This window comes from Equus quagga, chromosome 5 (genome assembly GCF_021613505.1).
Source record: "Equus quagga isolate Etosha38 chromosome 5, UCLA_HA_Equagga_1.0, whole genome shotgun sequence".
Lineage (NCBI taxonomy): Eukaryota > Metazoa > Chordata > Mammalia > Perissodactyla > Equidae > Equus > Equus quagga.
In genome coordinates this window covers 31,086,398-31,108,309 of record NC_060271.1, presented here as the reverse complement: position 1 = coordinate 31,108,309, position 21,912 = coordinate 31,086,398, and positions in this window count along the sequence as shown.

Genomic DNA, 21,912 nt, shown 5'->3' with positions numbered 1-21,912 from the left:
CGTCACAACCAGGAGGGAATTCTTCTGATACTGAGTGGGCAGAGGCCAGGAATGCTGTAGAACATCCTGCAGTGTGCAGGACACAACGAATCACTCAGTTCAAAACGTTAATAGTGCTGAGGACCTGGCCCTGGTCCCTTCAGAGCAAACTCCACCCTGGAAGGCCTTTAATTTGATAATTAGTCCCTTGGGGAGAGGACACAGTAACAACCTCCAGCTCTGTGCCTCTCCCTAGAGCAAGTCATTGACAGTAAGGAATGGGACAGAGAGTCCAAGGTACCAAGAAAAAGGAGAGAAGAGTCAGGAGGTAGCTGGGGAGTGGAGGCCACCTGCAGCCTACCCCAGCCGTCTGTCTGGACCAGGGCTGAGCCGGCAAAGATCCAGCAGATGCTTCCATGATGCTGAATCCTGGACCCCTGGCCTTGAGGAAGCCCCACCAGGGAGAAGAAGGGTGAGGCTGCTCCTAAGTGCCTGCCCGAAATGTGCAGCAGCAGTCCGAATGTGTGAATGAGGAACGAACGAATGAATGAATAAATGAAGAAAAGAAGGAAGCTACTTAAGGGCTAAGGTGGGAAGAACATTGGGAATCTGGGTTCCAGTGTGATCCCTGCCACTGCCTGGCTGTGGGACAAGTTACTTCCTTTGGCCCAATTTCTCCACTCCTCAAATGAGGAAGCTGGAGATAATAGATGCTTCTATAATTTCCGCATGCATCAGAATCAGCTGGAGGGCTGTTAAAACACAGACTGCCGCCCCCCACCCCAAGTTTCTGACTAAAGCAATCTGGGTTGGGGCCGAGACTCTGCCTTCCTGACAGGTTCCCAGGTGATGCCGTTGGTCCTTGGACACATCTTGGGTAGCACTGGAAGAGACGATGGATAAGGGCCCTTCTTGCTCAGTTGGTCCAGGATCTCCAAGACCGCTGGGTCCCCTGGACAGGGCTGATGGACCCACACAGGAGGTCTGTTCTCCTTTTCCCCAGGGAGGGCTAGGGCGGTCCAGGAGCTGGTTTTCTCAGTTCCTTGTGGACAGCCATCCTCACCAGCCCTTACACTGTGAGATGCTGCCATCTACTGGATGCCTCCACTCCATGCTGGGCCCAGAGTGTTGCCATATTTAGGGCCTGACTGAAGGAGGAACGTTTGGGGTGGTGTCTTTCCTATCAGGCCCCAGGGAAGCAGCCTTTGTAATGTCTGGGCTCTCTGACCCCTTCCGATGACTCAGTTTCCAATATGGATACTGGAGCCTGAATTAACCTGGGAGAATGAAAACGAAATGCTCTTGCAAGCATGTGGGGTAACACATTGTCACCAAACCATTGCTATTTTCTGCTTTTAAAAACCTGACACACGGTTATCTTAATTTGCTAAATGCAAATGTTGGTGGTGATATTTACGTGGAAAAGGATTTGTGTATCTTTACAAATTTTTACAATAGACATCCTTTTAGGTGGTTCCGTAAGGCATGTTTAAAACGTGGTGATTCACTTATCAAATTAGGCAAAAAGGAAAAAGAAACCACTAGCAGCGTTGGCAAGCGTGGGATGAGACAGACACTCGTGTACACTTAATGGGAGTGTAACCTGAAAGTAAGTGGACACGAGGCTTCCAGCGCCGTGTCGTGGTTTGAGCGAGTCTCTGGAACTGGGTTAGACCTGGGTTTAAATCCTGGCTTGGGGGGGAATCCATGTCACCTCTACCAAAGCACTTTCCTCTTCTGGTTTCAATTTCTTCAACTGCAAATGAGGAACTTAGGTCAATGTCTTTGGTTTCATCAGAATCGCCAGGAGAGCTTTTCAAAGCACAGAGATGTTGATTCAGCCGGTCTGAGGTGGGCCCGATGGTCCCCATTTCCAACCAGCTCCCTTGTCACCTCTGAATAAGCGACCTTGGTCACCAGCCCTCTGAGCCTTAGCTGCCTTCCCTGGGAATCTTCACAGGCTGGCTGTAGGTATCATGTGGGATAATGTGCATAAAGCTATTGCTGTTCTCGTGAATCTTAAATATGGTCATAGCATCTGAATCAATAATTGTAGAAATCTCTTTTCAGAAATTCCTCATAGGAGCAAAGATGTTAGAGTGGTATTATTTTTGATAGCGAGAATCGGGAGACATTTTAACCATCTAATGACAGAGGGATCATTTGGTAAATTATGGTGCATCCATGTGTTAGAATGTAATGCGGCTGTTAAAAATGAAGTTTTCAAAATCAATTGTGATGACTTTGGAAAATGTTCACAACATAAAATTAAGAGAAAAGAGCAAAATGCAAAAACCATTTTTAAGTGGACAAAAAGACTTAGACATCGAAAGACACCAAATGTTAAACATGCAAGAAGGTGCTCAGCAGGATCCGGGGTGGGAGGTGGGGATTTGAGGGGCGGCTAAGACCTCTTGCCCCCCTATATTTGAGCCACTGGGGCCTGGGGACCTTATTTCAGTTTCTCAAAGATGCCACAGTTTCTCTACCTCAGGGCCTTCGATGCCGGTCTCCTTGACTAGAAAGCTCTTCCCTCCTAATTCGTCCTGCAGATGTTAGCTGCCATGTCATTGCCTCCCCTAGGAAGCCCTCCCTGACTACCCAGATGAGGTTAAGCCCCACTGTTAGAAGTACTTCTTACACTTGAAATTCTTGTCCTTCCCTTTCGGAGAACGGTACGCCGCACAGCAGCCTAGCTCCATCTAGCATATTCACTGCCGCATCCTCTACAAATGGCCGCAGTGCCTGGCACACAGTAAGTGCTCAATAAATAATTGTGAATGAGTAGATCTGGGTGAGGTCACTCAGGTTTTACTTGGGAGACAAATTGGAATTGGGAAGAGACTCAGTGAGCGTCATATTAATCCTTAGGCAACGCTGTCCTCAAGCTGTGGAGACCTCAGGGAAGTTAATTCCCCTCTCTGGGCCTTAGTCGCCTCCTCTCGAAAATGAGATGATCGGGTTTCCAGGAATGGCAGACAGATTTTTATTTTGAGTGCTGAAGTCTGGTATTTTGGTGGTTGTTGCCAGAGCATAGTGTTGAGAAGGATTCTGAAGCTGAGTCTAAGCTCAGTAGGAAAAGGTGTCATGCTCAATTAATGAGGTCTGCAACGGTGTAAGAGAGGAGGTGGGTTTGCATGCCAAGTTTTGGCATCCTTGAAATATAGTTGTTAAGGTTTTCTTCGCCGTGGCCTCCTTGAAGAATCTGATGAAATTTAAAGCAAGTATTACAAACGCAGCTGTGCAGGGACAGGTAGAGGGCCGAGTGTGGCGTCAGAGTGGAGGCCTGCGGCCCCTGGAGAGCCCGCCCTCGCCCTGTCTGAAGGAGGCAGTGCCTTGTGGGAGTGGGCTCAAGTGGCCAAACCATGTGATTTTTTTAAGAGAAGCCAAAAATCTGGATTTGTACATGAAATTCCCTGATCTTTTAAATCAAACACTGTGGGGAGCAAACGACATGTGTCTGCCAGATGATCTATCCCGCGAGCCTCCAGTTTGCGACCTTTGCCTCTTTGCCTAAGCACCAATCCGGCTCTGACACTTCCTTGTTGCTCCATCCTCGTCCTCTCTTGCCCCTCCCAGAGAGGACAGACGGACACTTCTCAGAGGGGACTACACCCACATCCCCTCCCCGAGGGAACCTATTGTCCCCTTTCCAAGGCATTGCCTTTATTTCAGAAGAAGGGAACACGTGACTTCACAGCCACTCACAGCTACCCCTGAAATCCATGAGACTCAACCTTTGCTACGTGTTGGCTCTTTTTCCCCTGATTATGAAAGTAAACAGAAGTAACAGACAATGGCCACACGTGTGCCAAGTTCAAAAGAGAAGGAGCAGAACAAGACGTGTGGCACGTTACTGTTTTTGTAGATTACAAGACACCTGCACACGCAGAACAGTGCGGCATGTTTTACAAGGATGCGTTTACAGTCAAGGATACTTAGCGACTGAAGAGGTGGTGGTGGGGTAGTGGGAGGAGGAAGGGGATAAAAGAAACTCAGTACATCACTGAATCAATTGCGCGAGAGGAGCCTGGCACAGAGTACAACGATGGCGAGCCATAGACGGAAGGGCTCTGCGTAAGTCAGTAAACTCACCAAGGGGCCCCTGAAAGGATGATAATTCTCATTGCAGACATTTTTTTTTTTTTTTTTTTTATGTGGGACGCCTGCCACAGCATGGCTTGCCAGGCGGTGCCATGTCCACACCCAGGATCCGAACCCGCGAACCCTAGGCCACAGAAGCGGAACATGCACACTTAACCACTGTGCCACCGGGCCAGCCCCTCATTGCAGACATTTTGAAAATTTGAAAATATATAAAGAAGACAGAAATGCCTCCTGATCCCACAGTAGGGAGGCAGCCACTGCTAACTTTTAGATGTGTTTCTGCCACTAGGCTGCCACACATCCAGGCCAGAGGTGTTGAGGGACGCAGCATGCCTATGGGGGCCATGGGGACAGAAGAGAGAGGACAACTGAAGAGATGAATCAGAGGGTTGATCAATAGAAGCCGAGTTTGGAGCCAAACTTTGGGCTCTGGTGCCCGGGCCAAGCATGTGGGCATTTTGATCCATCCAGCAGTAAACAATCAACCCTATAAATAACAGTGAGAGCAGATCTGAGCCTGCCAGGTTCAGAGACCTGAGAGGGTTTAATAACAGCCTCGACTCTCACTGTTGGGCTCTGATGGCAGCACAAGCACAGATTACATCTGGGCTCCAGAACAGGACTGTGGCTGCCACTGCAGGGGGAGACGACTAGATGTCGATCTTCAAGGTGGGCTCCGGCCATTAGAAGCTGCACGGCACAGTGGTTAAGCGTCTAGGCTCTGAAGCTGGATGGACCCAGGCCTCTGTCCCCAGTTCTGCCACTGAACAGCTGTGTGACCTTGGTCAAGTTACTTAATTTCCGGGGGCCGGCCCAGTGGCACAGCGGTTAAGTTCGCACGTTCCGCTTCTCAGCGGCCTGGGGTTTGCTGGTTTGGATCCCGGGTGTGGACATGGCACCGTTTGGCACGCCATGCTGTGGTAGGCGTCCCACATATAAAGTAGAGGAAAATGGGCAAGGATGTTAGCTCAGGGCCAGGCTTCCTAAGCAAAAAAAAGAGGAGGACTGGCAGTAGTTAGCTGAGGGCTAATCTTCCTCAAAAAAAAAAAAAAAGACGAAAAAGAAAACAAAAAGGTTACTTAATTTCCTTGAACCTCAGTTTTCCCTTATCCTAATACTACACAGCAATTAAATGCAAAAAATGGAAAGCATCATATAAATGTCAGGGATAAGTGTAAACACAAGATTAATAAGACATATATAGATGCTGTCACTGACAAGAACTGTCCCCAACCAAACTGTAGATGGGCTCCTCTGAGTCCTTTTTCTCTTTCTTTCTTTTTTTCTTTTTGAGGAGGATTAACCCTGAGCTAGCATCTGCCACCAACCCTCCTCTTTTTGCTGAGGAAAGCTGGCCCCGAGCTAACATCTGTGCCCGTCTTCCTTCACTTTCTATGTGGGACGTCTGCCACAGCATGGCTTGCCAAGCGGTGCCATGTCCTCACCCAGGATCCGAACAGGCGAACCCCGGGCCAGTGAAGCAGCCCAAGTCCTGTTTTCAACTAGGCCTTGACCTTGGCCCTTGTTCTGTCTTAGGCCTGCCCAGCCCAGTCTTAGCAAAGAATCCTGCTAAGTCAACCTCCCGCCCTGATATCTGATCAAGTTCCTCATTCTCTCCTTTTGATGGCCTGCCTCTAGCAAGAATCCTGTTAGGTCAGTTTAGCAAGAACCCTCCTACTCTTGGTGTCTCTTCGTAGGAACTGTCTATCCACTGATCCCCTTGCCCAGCTCCTTGGCTGCAAATCCCCAGCTGTCTTTGCTGGATTTGGAGTTGAGCCCCGTCTCTCTGCTCCATTGCAATATTTATGAATAAAGTCTTCCTCACCATTTTAACAGAAGTCGGAATACTTGTTCTTTCACATGCCCAATCTGAACAAAAAAATTAAAAAGTTAACCCAAGAGAAACCACTGTCAGGCAGTAAATTCTACACTCCCACTGTAGACTCTGTGCTACCCCAGCACAAATGCCCAACCCAGGGTCGGCCTCAACAGGTGTTTGTTGAATGAATAAAGGTGGAGTGTCCTTGGGATGGTAAAAACGATGGGAGCCATAGTGTGGAAGAGCTGAGTTCCCTCTGTCCCCTTAGCTGGGGAGGGCGGGAGGGTCTGCAGGGGAGCAATGGGAGTCACGAGGTTTGTGTCCAGTCCCCACTTCTGCCCTAGCTTTCCCTGTGAGCCCCCGTCCCCTCATCTGTGAAATGAACAGACTGGGTTTGGTAAGAGATTTAAAAAAAAGAAATTTTTTTTAACTGTCGTCTATGAAAAACTTATTTTACATTATGACCCAGTATGCATATAACACTTAAATACTGTGTATAAAATTGCAACATCACGTTCATGAAACAATAATAAACCTTAGTACTTGGGATACACTCTGATATTTTCCTTTCTATTTTATTCTTTTTGAATCTGTTCTATTTCATTTAAAAAATGCTATTTGTAGCCACAGAAATAATTTTTATCACCCACCAACGAGTCACAAACTGAAACTTGAAAAACTCTTGTTAAGGGGCCTCCTGTGTTTCTGCGTCTGGCCTTCTTCCGGCTCACCTCCTCCCTCCTGCTCATCTATTTGATGGTTTTTTTTTTAAAGATTGGCCCTGAGCTAACATCTGTTGCCAATTTTCTTTTTTTTCATCTTCTCCCCAAAGCCCCCCAGTACATAGTTGTATATTCTAGTTGTAGGTCCTTCTGGTTGTGCTGTGTAGGATGCCACCTCAGCATGGCCTGATGAGCAGTGCTAGGTCCGTGCCCAGGATCTGAACTGGCGAAACCCTGGACCACCAAAGCGGAGCGCGCGAACTTAACCACTTGGCCATGGGGCCAGCCCCTCTGTTCGATCTTGACTCCTTCTTCCAGGCCTAACCCAAATCCTTTCTCCTACAGGAGGTCTTCCCTGCTTTGTCACAAGTCCCACCTCTCAATCTGTTGGGTTTTTTTTCTGAAATGGCCATGTCTGTCAATTAGCTGGTAGATACTTATCTACTTACATGTCTAGAACTGTGCTTGGGACTGTGGAGGAGTCAAAAAGGCATAGGAGACCTAAGGGTCCAGGCGCTGGGTTGGAGTGATCAGCAAGACACAGAGAACAGGGAACGTGAAAAGGCAGCCGGTGAGCAGATGACAAGCTCCCGGAGGAGAGGGCAGGCGGAGAACCCTCCTTTCACTGCCCCACCCCACCCCTGCCTGAAAGAATTAGAGAAGTGGAGGGAGGGCAAGGAAATTTAGGGCTGAGGACAAAATGAGCACAGAGGCAGGGAGAGGCAGGAAGAGCTCCACTAAACAAAGAAGAGCCAGCATCCAAGGTCCCAGGGCAGAGGGCAAGGGAAGTGGGTCAGAGGGAGGCGCTTCCTGCCGCCTGACTGGCTGCGTCCCAGCGATTGAGAAACCCTGGGGTCAGCAGCTGCGGTTTCCACTCTGGGCAGATGCCAAAGTGTCCAAGTGGCTGGACACTCCTGACCCAGAGTTGCTCCAGAAGCTGTGGATAGGTTCATCTTGAACCTTCCAGGAAAAGAAAGTTGACTGAACTACTTCATGATTTTAAATCATCAACTGAATAGCCTCAAAGATTCTCTCCTTGGCCAAACTCTACTCAGACTCCCCGGAACTTTTCAACGAGGCCTTTACTTTTAGATTTCCGTGTTTGTCTCTGCATCGTCCACTTTTAGCAAGAATCCGCCATTCTCATTGTTTGATCGCCATCGATATCTAATCAGGATCCTCCTCCTCCCCTCCAGGCGACATCTGATCACCCTGGCCTGCCTTCAGCAGGAATCCTGTTAGGTCGGTTTAGCCAGAATCCCTCCTTACACCTGAAGTTTCTTAGTAATTTTCCGTCCACTGACCCTGACCCCGACCCCGACCCCGCTCCTTGGCTATAAATGCCCGCTTGCCCATGCTGTATTCAGAGCTGAGCTCAATCTCTCCCCCACTGCAAGACCCCCATTGCAGTGTCCCTACACTTGTCATGATGGCCCCCCTTACATAAAGTCTTCCTTACCATTTATGACACTTTTGTCATAAATAATTTTTTCTTTAACAATAGCTTGCAGGACCCATGAAAAGACATAAGAAAGCGTCAACAAGAAGAGGCTGTGGGGAATTCTTGGATGGACGAAGAAACAGCAGTGGAGGAAAGACAGAATCAGGGACCGAGTTCTAGTTCTGGCTCTGCCTTGTTCTGGCTGTGTGATCTTAGATTCTTCTCTTGTAACATCAGAGGATGGGATGGACCGTCCGGCTCTGACTTTCTGTTGGTACTGAGTACACGTCCATTGAATAAATGAAAGGAAAATAATAACAACCTCCACGTATCGAGCCCTCACTGTACCAGGCACAGAGCTAAATTTTTCAGAAACATTTTCTCCTTTAATCCTCAAACACTTAGCAGTAAGGATTTTTTATCCATGTTATATTCCATATGGAAATATAGTATTCCCCAGGAAGGAGGTAGGAGACGCCCCAGGTACTTTGGGTAAGACCAGCTCCCCCATCCTTTATGCCCTGGACTCTAATCTTCACATGGTCCTGTGAGCTAGAAGGCACATCTCCTCCCACCTCACCCCAGAATGTCCTGTCCCCTTCCTCGCTTTGTGTTTCTCCAAAGCACTTATCATCGTCTGGCGCTCACTATACATTTCACTTATTCGTTCATTTGTCTGTTTCTTCTCCCTGAAATATAAACTCCACAAGGGTTGGGATCTATGTTTTGGTCACTTCTGCCTCCTTGGTGCCTAGAACAGTGCTTGGTACATACTAGGTGTTCAACCAACATTTGTGGAATGAATGAACGAGTGAATGAATGAAGCAGCTGAGCCTTTGAGAGGTTAATAAAGTAACTTATGTAATGTTATCCAGCCAGCAAGTGGCAGACCTGAAATTCAAACTGAGGACTGTGACACTCCTGGAGTCTATCCATTTCACCTCTATACCAAAACTGTCTCAGTCATTCAGCCAATGTTTATTGAGATCCTCATTCCTGTTGGGAACTATCTAGGTGCTGGGGATACAGCAGTGAACAAAACAGACGAAATCCTTGCTCTCATGGTGCTTGCATCCTAGTAGCCTCTCATGTGAAAGGAGACATAACATTATAAGACCAGGAAGGCAGATGCAAGGAGAGAGTGCTGACACTCCTAGTTACCTATCCATGGCAGACATGACTAGTTGATCGAGGCCCTTATTCCTGCCGAGCCCAGATGCTGCTCAGGATCTGCCTCAGTGTAGCACTCCAGGCTGCAGTGTCTCCTAGAGTTGACACCAGAGTAAACCCTATCACCATGTGCAAATAGGGGAATCAATAAGGGCATGAATCCTAACCACGCACTGTGTGGCCAGAACCTCTGGGACCACAAAGGGAAGTCCCACGGCTGGCACAGGAGTTGGGGTTCCTTCCCACTGTCCCCAAACAGTGTCTCCCTCATTCCTTTCCCCAGCCACTGATCTGCTCTGCGGGAAGGAAGGGCAAGGAGGTTCACCAAGGTACAGACCCAAAGGCCCTAGAGGTGACCAGGTTATGTTGATACTAGGATTGTGGCCTCATGTCAGGAGTGGACATGGGGTCTGGAACGGGCAGTTCTGAGTTCAAATCATGGTTTCCCTATTCATTTGTGACTTTGGGCAAATCACCGCACCATTCTGAGCCTCAGTTTCCTCACTTGTCAATAGGGATAATGCATTTACTTCAAAGGGTAGACATGAAGATGAGGTGAAATAATTTACATAAAGAGCCTAGTTTAGTGTTTGACACACAGTAGGCACTCGACAAATGTTTGATGAATGTACAAATTAATTCATGAGTGATTGAATGAATGAGCGTTCTGGCAAGGAAGGCAGGCCCCAAAGCAACTCTGGCAGATCTTGTTTTCCAAGGACGACCTGAACGATATCTCCCGTCTATATGACTTCTTCCATTGGGAGGTGAGGTCTATGTTGCCTCCCCTCTAAATTAGGAAGACTTTTGTCACTATTTCAACCAACAGTAAGTCAGAAGTGACGCCATGTGACTTTCAAGTCTGGCAATATTCGCTCATGAAGCCTTCAGCTACCATGTAAGCAATCTGACTGCCTTGAGCTCGCCGTGCTGTGAGGAAGACCAAACTCACCCACATGGGGAGACCACAGGGAGAAGCTCTGAGAGCACATGAAGACAGAGAGATGCCCAGCTAGTCTCCACTGTTCCGGTTCCATCCACTATCTACCACCAGCAACCAAGTCAGACCACCCAGCCGAGCTCTTCCTGGATTCCTGACCCTCTGAAACCTTGACATAATGAAATGATTGCTGTTGCTTTAAACCGCTAAGCTTTGGGGTGATTTACCATGCAGCAACAGTAACTAGAATAGTTGGTAACCCAAATACCCTACAGTGAGGGCTATACTACAAGTTTGTACAGGGTGTTTGGGAACACAGAGGAGGAAGCCATTGAAAGTACTTAAATGTTCTACATGAAGAAAGAAATTACACTAATATATCTAAGAAGATATGACACCAGCCTCAAGCAAGGTTGACATGAGGGAAGCCGTGTTGTAACTTAGAATAACCTCTGAGTAATTCACCCAAGCGGTATATGTTTTATCTTGCATGCAGCCTAGGAGATAAATAGCCACCCCCTGGGAAATAATCCTGGCTGACGCATGTACTTCCAAATAGTGATAGATGATAACTTTGTTCTTCTGAGTTTCTTAGGAACATGACGACCTCCTCAGAGAACATCTATTCTGGCCTCCATCATCGATGACAGCTAAAAGACCCGGTGTGGCATCTCCAGTCGCTGATGCTAGATGGTCAACATTCCTGAGCCCCTCCTTCACAGCCCACTAGTCCCTGTACAACTGCCTCAAGATCATACGCTTGTTTAAGATGGTCTTTGGGACTCGACTCCACCATCTTCTGATTTTGCTGGCTAATCGAATGAGTCCCTTTCGTGACCACCGACTCATCTGTGGTTGATTGGCTTCATGGTTGCAGCAAGCAGAACGAGCACTTGCATCGTTACAGATACATCACCATATTCAGTTGTTGGAAGTAAGATGAAAGCTTTTATTGGAACTCAAGAAAAGTCTCCGTTCCATTTCTTTTCTTTTCTTTTCTTTTCTTTTCTTTTTTTGAGGGAGATTAGCCCTGAGTTAACATCTGCTGTCAATCCTCCTCTTATTGCTGAGGAAGACTGGCCCTGAGCTAACATCCATGCCCATCTTCCTCTACTTTATATGTGGGACGCCTACCACAGCATGGCCTTTGCCAAGTGGTGCCATGTCTGCACCTGGGATCCGAACCTGAGAACCCTGGGCCGCCAGGGTGCAATGTATGCACTTAACCGCTGAGCCACCAGGCCTGCCCCTCCATTCGATTTCTTAGGAAACCTCCCTGGGTCTCCACTCCCAGCCTCCACCTCTTTTCGTCAGACCCCGAGTCGGGTTCTGAACTCCCAAAGCTTTCAGGCTGCTAAGCAACAGAAGGAGACTGGACTTGGAGTCAGAAGTCTTGGGTTCAAGTCCTGCCCCACCACTTACTATCTGAATGATTCTAGGCAAGTCAGTTTGACTGGCTAAACCTCAGCCTCATCATTTATAAAACGGAAATGTTATTACTGCTAACATTTATTGAACACTCTGTACATCCTGGGCACTGGGCTCTTTAAACAGACCATTCACTTAATCCTCACAACCACCCAATGAGATAGAGAATATGATCATCTCCATTTTCCCAATGAGGAAACCGACCCAGAAACGTGAAGCAACTTGCCCAGGTTGTGCCTTGCCTGGGTGGCAGAGCTGGCCTTCAAAGCCAAGCTGTTCAGCTCCAGAGCTTGCGGGGGAAACTCAAGGGGAGCTTGTGGAAGTGAGTGAAGGGGCTGCTGTAAATGAAAGGAGTGCTGTGCATGGAGGTGAGGAAATCTTTTTACGGTTATTTGCAGCTCCCTCATGGCACTTGGCCTGTTGTGCATTCCAGTGTACTCAGTTGCTCTTGTTTCTGGATCCTGCCGTCAAAGCTCCTTAAAGTCAAGACCCACGTCCCCATTCATCTCTGCACCCGCCTAGCACCCAGCCCGGCTCCAAGGATTGAATTGAGGCTTTGAGAAAAAAATGCGGGTGGAGTGGATTCCCCTTTTACTCTGAAGCACTAAGGCCGTTATACGTGCTCATAAAAATGTAATCAAAACAACAACACCTTTTAAAAACATGTTTAAAAACATTGTCAACATTCCTGAAACACTTCTAAAATAAGCTTTCTATCCTGGGCTTTCAAACTCAACCCAATATTTTCGTTGGGAGAGTTTGCAGATGTGGTCACAAAAGAAGGAGAAAAAGAGAAGCAGAAGGTCTTCATGGCTCTGTCAGATGCTCCCCGACACCTTCCTTGGCGGCGGAAGGAGCCCTCCAGCACAAGCGGCAGAAGCTGCCTGGGGACGAGCTGGGGTTGGAGTTATTTGAAAGCAGAACTCTCTGAGGCGAGGAGGTTCTGTGGAAACTTGTTTTCACAAAGTTCTCTTGTTTGTGACCTGACCCAGAAACTCTGGGGAAGTTCCAGAGACATTTGATTTTATGGGGCAGCTGCCCGTGAAGTTAGGTCCAGAAGCTTCCCCCAAGCTGAGGTCCTTACAGAAACCTGGAGAATCTAAATAGTTTCCAGTGCAGCAAGAAGGGAAATTCTCCAACAGGTTTATGTTAGTGGGTCTGTCCTTCTTTTTCCACAGTGGGTAGCAAACTTTCATAACAAGTTGACATCGAACCAAAATAGAAGTATTTCTCAAATTCATTTGACTAGTGCTAAATACAGCTGAAAGAGCTCATTCTTCTACTCATGAGCAGTCATCTGAGATTTTTGCCAATCGCAGTCTAAGCTGTAAATTAGAACCAACAGCATTTCACATTCACCCGAGGTGCTGAAGCAGCCAAGTGTGCACGGATAATACAGCTCTTAAAAGCACAGCTTTGGAATTGGACCAGGTGGGTTTGAATGCCAGCTCCATAATTTTGTAGCTGTGGGATCAGGGGTAAGTAGTTTAATCTCTTTAAACCTCAATCGCCTCTGGTACAAACTAGGTATAATAATAGTTCCAGCTTGCTGGGGTTATTGTCAGGATTAAATGATATGTATGCATATGGCTTAGTATATTAATTCCCCAGTAAATGTTAGCTATAGCGGCCTCTAAGATGGCTCCCAGCGTTCCCTGCTTCCTGGTATTCACGTCCTTTTTGTAATCTCTTGATTGTGGGTTATGACTAGTTTCCAACACACAGACTATAGCAAAAGTGAGGGGATGTTAGGGACCCTGCAAAACCAAAACAACCTTGAAAACAGAAGAACAAAGTTGGAGGTCTCACACTTCCTGATTTCAAAACTTACTACAGAGCCACAGTAATCAAAACAATGTGATACTGGCAAAAAGAAAGACATACAGATCAGTGGACTAGATTAGAGAGCCCAGAAACAAACCCTCACAAATACGGTCCAATGATTTTGACAAGACTATCAAGACCATTCAATGGTGAAAGGATAGTCTTTTCAACAAATGATGCTGGGAAAATATCCATATGCAAAAGAACAAAGTTGGGCTGTCTCATCTTATACCATACACAAAAACTAACCCAGATGAATCAAAGACCTAAATTTAAGACCTAAAACTCTTAGAAGAAAACTTGGAACAAAGCTTCACCACATTAGTTTTGGGAATGATTTGTTGGATTATGAAACCAAAGGCACAGACAACAAAAGAAAAGGTAGGCAAATTGAACTTCACGAAAACTAAAAACTTTTGTAGATAAAAATACACTATCAACAAAGTGAAAAGGCAACCTATGGAATGGGAGAAAATATTTGCAAATTGTATATCTGATAAAGGATTAATATCCAGAATATATAAAGAAGTCCTAAAAATCAACAACAACAAAACAACCCAATTCAAAAATTGGCAAAGGGTTTGAATAGATATTTCTCCAAAGAAGATATACAAATGGCCAATAAACACATGAAAAGATGCTCAACCTTATTAATCATTAGGGAAATGCAAATCAAAACCACAATGAGATACTACTTCACAACCAATGGGATGGCTATTATCAAAATGAAAAAACAGAAAATAACAAGTGTTGGCAAGGGTGTGGAGAAATTGGAACACTTGTGCATTGCTGGTGGAAATGTAAAATAGTGCAGCTACTTTATGCAGCAACAGTATAGCAGTTCCCGAAAAATTAAACATAGGATTACCGTATGGTTCAGCAATTCCACTTCTGAGTATAAGCAAAAGAAGGGAAAACAGGGACTTGATCAGATATTTGTTATACTCATGTTCATAGCAGCATTATTCACAATAGCCAAAAGTTGGAAACAACCCAAATGTCCATCTATAGAAGAATGGATAAACAAAATGTGGTGTATCCATACAGTGGAATATTATTCAGTCTTAAAAAGGAAGGAAGTTCTGACACATGCTACAGCATGGATGAACTTTGATGACATTATGCTAAGTGAAATAAGCTGCACACAAAAGGAAAAATATTGTATAATTCCACTTATATGAGGTACCTAGAGGAGTCAAAATCATAGAGGTAGAAAATGGCACGGTGGTTACCAGGGGCTGGGGAGAGGGGGAATGGAGAGTTACTGTTTGATGGGCTCAGAGTTTCAGCTTGGAAAGGTGAAAAAATTCCAGAGATGGGTGGTGGTAATGATGGTACAACGTGAAAGCCCTTAATGCCACTGAAGTGTACATGGAAAAATGGTTAAGTTGATAAATTTTATATTATATATGTCTTACCACAATAAAAAAAAACAGTGATGGCATCCACAACTGGAAGGACCCACAACTAAAAATATACAGCTATGTACCCGGGGGGGTTTTGGGGAGAAGAAGGAAAAATAAAATCTTAAAAAAACCACAAAAAACGAACAGTGATGGGATGTTAGTTCTGAGATGAGGTTGCAGAAAGACGGTGACTTCCGTCTTGCTGGTTCTCACGCTTTAACTCACCCTGAGGGAAATCAGTTGCCGTATTGTGAGCTGTCCTGCGGAGAGGCCCACGTGGCAGGGAAATGATGTCTTCAGCCACCAGCCAGTGAGAACCTGAGGCCTGTGAACTGTCATGTGAGTGAGGCTTGAACTGAATCCTCTTCAAGCCGAGCCTTGAAATAACTGCAGCCCTTGAAAGGACTGGCTGACACCTCATTGCCATCTTGTGAGGGACCCTAAGCCAGAGGACTCCGCTAGGCTGCCCCCAGCTTCCTGACCTGTAGAAACTGTGAGATAATAAATGTTTGTTGTTTCAAGCTTCTAAGTTTAGGGACAATTTGTTATGCAGCAATAAATAACAAATATAGCTGTTACTATTTTTATAATAACGGTTTCATATTATATACACCATTTTGTAATCTGTTTTTTTTCACTTGGCAATGTATTTTGACACTTATCCATAACAAAATATACTTTTCCACAACTTGATTTTTTTAAGTCATAGTGTGGATGCATAATTTAGTTATGTGGGGCCATGCCTTTTCCATACATGCGTTTATTCAGCAAACTCATAAAGATGTTTGAATACATTCAGGTGAGGGAATGGATTGGCATTTGGGCAGCCATAATGGGATTTTCTACAGGGCTTCCATGAAGGAAAGTCCCGGGGCACAGAGCCTATGACTCTTATGTGTCAGGAAAAGGAAGAGAGGGAGGGCTGAGGTGTTAGTTTTGCCAGGATCTTATCAGATGAGGGCTGCCAAAGAGAAGACCCTGAGCCACAGTATTTGGTGGCACTTGTGGTCCTCTTATGTGCCCACTACCTGCTTCAGGGTCTTTCTAATGGAGATGGCTGTCGCAGGACTATGAGATACCCCCACTGATCTCTGTGTCATTTCTACTAGATTTTAGGGATGTACAAGCAAACACATTACCTCCTGGATCAGGCAAGGGAGGCCCTTTCTCTTGGCCCCACAATTTAGAGGGCCCCTTATCACAACGTACATGAAACACATTTTTTGAATAAGAGATAAAAATGAAATATCAAAATCAAATTAACAAAAAATAATTGTTAAGAATGAAATACACAGCTAGGCAATTATCATTCTATTTCCAAATGAATGAATATAGGCACAAAAACCCCGAATGGCTAAAAAAAAATAATTCTGCCAGCCATAGGAGTTGAATGACTGTGTGGCCACATGGCTTTCTCTGCATGACACCAACACTTGGGCACTTCTAGCACTCAGTGCTGGCACAACACAACCCTCAACATCCACTCTTGTGACCAACACTGTTCATGCCCTGGGGAAATGCTTCTCCGCATCTTTTGCCCCATGACCTTGAAACAAGAGGCAACTGAATTCAAGCGGTGTGAAGGTTTGTGGTTGATTTTGTTGTTATGAATGTAAATTTGTCCAGGCAGGAAGACAGAGCACCTTTTATGTAGATGTTTGTTAGCTTCTCCCATCTAAATGTCTAAACAAATGATACGTGGGTCTCCATTTGTGTCCTTGCCCCAGAGCCCCCCAACATCAGGGACAGGCCTCAGCAAGTTTAGCAGTATGTTGAAAAAGAAGATGCATGCTATAAAGAAGTATCTTTATTTTGTTTCTCTTTTTTTCAATGTTTTTATTGTGGTAAAATACACATAACATAAAATTTACCAACTTACCCATTTTTAAGTGCACAGATCAGTAATGAAGTTCGTTCATGTTGTTGTGTAACCATCACCAGCATTCATCTCCAGATCTCTTTTCATCTTGCAAAACTGAAACTCTGTATCCATTAAACGATAACTCCTCATTCTCCCCTCCCCTTAGCCCCTGGTAACCACCATTCTATTTTCCCTCTCTACAATTTTGACCGCTCAAGGAACATCATGTGAGCGGAATCATACAGTACTTATCTTTTGGTGGTTGGCCTACTTCACTTAGCTTAATATCCTTAAGGTTCACCCCTGTTGTAGCACATGTCAAAATTTCCTTCCTTTTTAAGGCTGGATAATATTCCAGTGCATGTATATATGACGTTTTGCTTATCCATTCATTTGTCGATGAATACTTGGGTTACTTCCATGTTTTAGCTCTTCTGAATAATGCTGCTGTGAACCTGGGTGTAACACATATCTGTTCAAGAACTCACTTAAAATTCTTTTGGGTATATACCCAGAAGTGGAATTGCCGGGTCATATGATAATTCTATTTTGAATTTTTAGGAACCACCATACTGTTTTCCACAGTGACTGTACCAATTTACATTCCCACCAACAGTGCACTGGGTTCCAGTTTTTCCATATCCTTGCCAACAATTCTTATTTTCTATTGTTTTAACAGTAGCCATTCTCATGGGTATGGGGTGGTAGGCACCTCATTGTCGTTTTGCTTTGCATTTCCCTAATGATCTGTGATACTGAGCATCTTTTTCAGTGCTCATTGGACATTTGTACATCATCTTTGGAGAAATATCTATTTAAGTCTTTTGCCTATTTTTTTTTTAAGATTTTATTTTTTTCCTTTTTCTCCCCAAAGCCCCCCGGTACATAGTTGTATATTCTTAGTTGTGGGTCCTTCTAGTTGTGGCATGTGGGACACCGCCTCAGCGTGGTTTGATGAGCAGTGCCATGTCCGCGCCCAGGATTCGAACCGACGAAACCCTGGGCTGCCTGCAGTGGAACGCACGAACTTAACCACTCGGCCACGGGGCCAGCCCCTCTTTTGCCTATTTTTGAATTGGGTTTGTTTTCTTGTTGTTGAGTTTTAGGAATTCTTTATTCTGGATATTAATCTCTTATCAGATATAAGATTGTAAATATTTCTCTTGTTCCATAGGTTGCCTTTGCACTCTGTTGATAGTGTCTTTTGATGGACAAAAGATTTTAGTTTTCATGAAGTCCAATTTGTCTATTTTTTCTTTTGTTGTCTGTGCCTTTGGTGTCATAATCCAACAAATCATTGCCAAACTACTGTGGTAAAGATTTGTTCTATGTTTTCTTCTGATTTTCTCTTCTAAGATTAAGCTTCTAAGATTAAGCTCTTATGTTTAAGCCTCTGATCCATTTTGAGTTAATTTTATTTATTTATTTATTTAAAGATTGGCACCTGGGCTACCAACTGTTGCCAACCTTTTTTTTTTTTTTCCCCTGCTTTATTTCCCCAACCCCCCACCTTGTACACAGTTGTATATCTTAGTTGCAGGTCCTTCTAGTTGTGGGATATGGGACGCTGCCTCAATATGGCCTGATGAGCGGTGCCATGTCCACGCCCAGGATCCGAACCCTGGGCCGCTGCAGCGGAGCGCGCGAACTTAACCACTCGGCCACGGAGCCAGCCCCTTGAGTTAATTTTTACATATGGAGTTAGGTAAGGGTCCAACTTCCTTCTTTTGCACGTGGACATCCAGTTTTCTCAGCATCAGTTGTTGAAAAGACTGTCCTTTACCCACTAAATGGTCTTGGAACCCTGGTTGAAAATCATTTGACTGCATATGCAAGGGTTTATTTCCGGGCTTTCTATTCTAGTCCATTGATCTGTATGTCTAGCTTTATGCCAGAATCACGTTGTTTTGAATACTGTAGCTTTGTAGTAAGTTTTGAACTCAGGAAGTGTGAGACCTCTGACTTTCTTCTTCTGTTTTAGAGATTGTTTTGGCTATTCTGGTCCCTTGAGATTCCATATGAATTTTAGGATGGATTTTCCTATTTCTGCAAAAAAAGTCATTGGGATTTTGACAGGGATTGCACTGACTCTGGCTCGCTTTGGGGAGTACTGACCTCTTAACAATGTTAAGTCTTCCTGTCCAGGAACATTGATGGCTTTCCATTTGTTTATGTTTTCTTTCATTTCCTCTAACAATATTTTTGGTTTTCATTGCACAAGTCTTTCACGTCCTTTGTTAATTACTAAGTATTTTATTCTTTTTGATGTGATTGTCAACAGAGTTGTTTTCTTAATTTCCTTTTCAGATCGTTCATTCTTAGTGTGTAGAAATGCAAGCGATTTCTGAGTGTTGACTTTGTATCCTGCTACATTGCTGAATTCCTTTATTAGTTAGAATAGGTTTTTTTGTGTGGAATCTTTAGGGTTTTCTATATATAACATGATATCATCTGTGAACGAGATAAGTTTACTTCTTCCTTTCCAATTTGGATGCCTTTTGTTTCTTTTTCTTGCCTAATTGCCCTGGCTAGGACTCCCAGTACTATATTGAATGGAAGTGGTGAAAATGGGCATCCTTACCTTGTTCCTTTTTTTTTTCCCCCTGAGGGAAACTGGCCCTGAGCTAACATCTGTGCCCATCTTCCTCTACTTTCTATGTGGGACGCCTACCACAGCATTGCTTGACAAGCAGTGCATAGGTCTGCACCCGGGATCCAAACCAGCAAACCCCGGGCCACTGAAGCGGAATGTGCAAAGTTAACCACTGTGCCACCAGGCCAGCACCCCTTGCCTTGTTCCTGATCTTGAAGGAAAAGCTCTCATCTTTCATCATTGACTATGATGTTTACTCTGGGTTTTTCATACACGGCTTTTATTATGCTGAGGTAATTTCCTTCTATTCCTAGTTTGTTGAGTGTTTTTATAATGAAAAGGCGTTGAATTTTGTCATCAATTTTTCTGCATCAATTGAGATGATCATGTGATTTTTCTTCTTTGTTCCATTAATGTGGTGTATTACATAGATTGATTTCTGTATGTTAAACCATCCCTGTATTCCAGGAATAAACCCCACTTGGTCATGGTGTATAATCCCTTCGCTATGCTGTTGAATTCAGTTTCATAGTATTTTGCTGGGGGCTTTTGTATGTCCATAAGGGATATGGTCTGTAGTTTTCCTTTTTTGTGACATCTTTGTCTTTGGTATCAGGGTACTACAGAATCAGTTAGGAAGTTTTCCGTCCTCTTCAATTTTTTGGAAAAGTTTGAGAAGGATTGGGGCTAGCTCTTTAAATGTTGGTAGAATTCATCAGTGAGGCCATTAGGTTGAGGGCTTTTCTTTGTCAGGAGATTTTTGATTGAGTCTTTTTAGTAGTTAGAGGTCTATTCAGATCTTCTCTTTCTTCATGATTTAATGTTGGTAGGTTCCATGTTTCTCGGAATTTTTCCGTTTCAATCTAGGTTATCCACTTTGTTGGCATACAATTGTTCATGGTACTCTCTTACAATGTTTATTTTTGTAGAATTGGTAGTAATGTTCCCACTTTCATTCCTGATTTTAGTAATTTGAGTCTTCTCTCTTTTTTTCTCAGTCAATCTAGCCACAGGTTTGTCAATTTTGTTGATCTTTTCAAAGAACAAACTTTTGGTTTCGTTGACTTTCTCTATTGTTTTCCACTCTCTATTTCGCTTATCTCTGCTCTAATCTTTATTATTTCCTTTCCTCTGCCAGCTTTGGGTTTAGTTTGTTCATTTTCTAGTTCCTTAAGTTGTAAAGTTAGCTTGTTGATTTGAGATCTTTCCTGTTTTTCGATGTGCTTAAACCTATAAATTTCTCCCTTAGCACTACTTTTCTGGGTCCCATAAGTTTTTGTATGTTGTACTTTCATTTTTATTCATCTCTAAGTTTTTTTTTTTTTTGGAAGATCAGCCCTGAGCTAACATCTGCTGCCGATCCTCCTCTTTTTGCTGAGGATGACTGGCCCTGAGCTAACGTCTGTGCCCATCTTCCTCTACTTTCTATGTGGGACGCCTACCACAGCATGGCTTGACAAGCAGTGCCATGTCCGCATCTGGGATCCGAACCGGCAAACCCTGGACTGCCAAAGTGGAACGTGTGAACTTAACCGCTGTGCCACCGGGCCGGCCCCACTTAAGTATTTTATAATTTCCTTTGCGATATATTCTTTGCCACATTGGTGGTTTAAGAATGAGTTGTTGGGGCTGGCCCAGCGGCGCATCGGTTAAGTTCGCACGTTCCACTTCGGAGGCCCAGAGTTCACTAATTTGGATCCCGGGTGTTGACCTACACACAGCTTGGCAAGCCATGCTGTGGCAGGCGTCCCACATAGAAAGTAGAGGAAGATGGGCATGGTTGTTAGCTCAGGGCCAGTCTTCCTCAGCCAAAAAAAGAGGAGGATTGGCAGCAGATGTTAGCTCAGGGCTAATCTTCCTGGAAAAAAAAAAAAAGAATGTGTTAATTCCTGCAATTCTGTGAATTTTCCAGTTTTCCTTCTGTTTTTGATTTCTAACTTTATCCCATTGTGGTTGGAGAAGACTCTTTGAATATCCATATTTTTAAATCTGTTGAGACTTAATTTGTGACATAAAATATGGTTTATCCATGTGCACTTGAGAACAATTGTAGAGCGTCCTGTATGTGTCTGTTAGATTTGGTTGATTTATTGTGTTGTTCAAGTCCTCTATTTCCTTGCTTATCTTCTGTCTGGTTCTTCTACACATTATTGAGAGTAGGGTATTGAAGTCTCCAACAATTATTGTAGAAACGTCTATTTCTCCCTTCAATTCTATCAATTTTTGCTTCATTTATTTGATGGCCTGTTATTAGGTGCATAACCTTATTCTTTTTAAAATTTGCTCAAAGTCGATAGTTCTTCTCCAGCCAATGGATGAAGACGTGGCGGGGCTGGGCTGGGAGGTTACCTATGTGCTTACCCCTAGGCTGGGCTGACATTTAGCCAGTATGCTCCAGATGGCCCTAATTTTGATTACTCAAATGTCTGATTGGATGTTTGTGCTATACCAGTTGTCATTTTTATCATCATCTTTTCTTTTGGGTAATAGAATTCTGTGGTCACTTTAAATTTTAAACTCAATTTTGACTCAGTAATTAAAACTGGCCAGTCCAGGTAATACAGTCATGTGTCACTTAACGATGGGGATATGTTCTGAGAAATGCGTCAGGCAATTTCATCA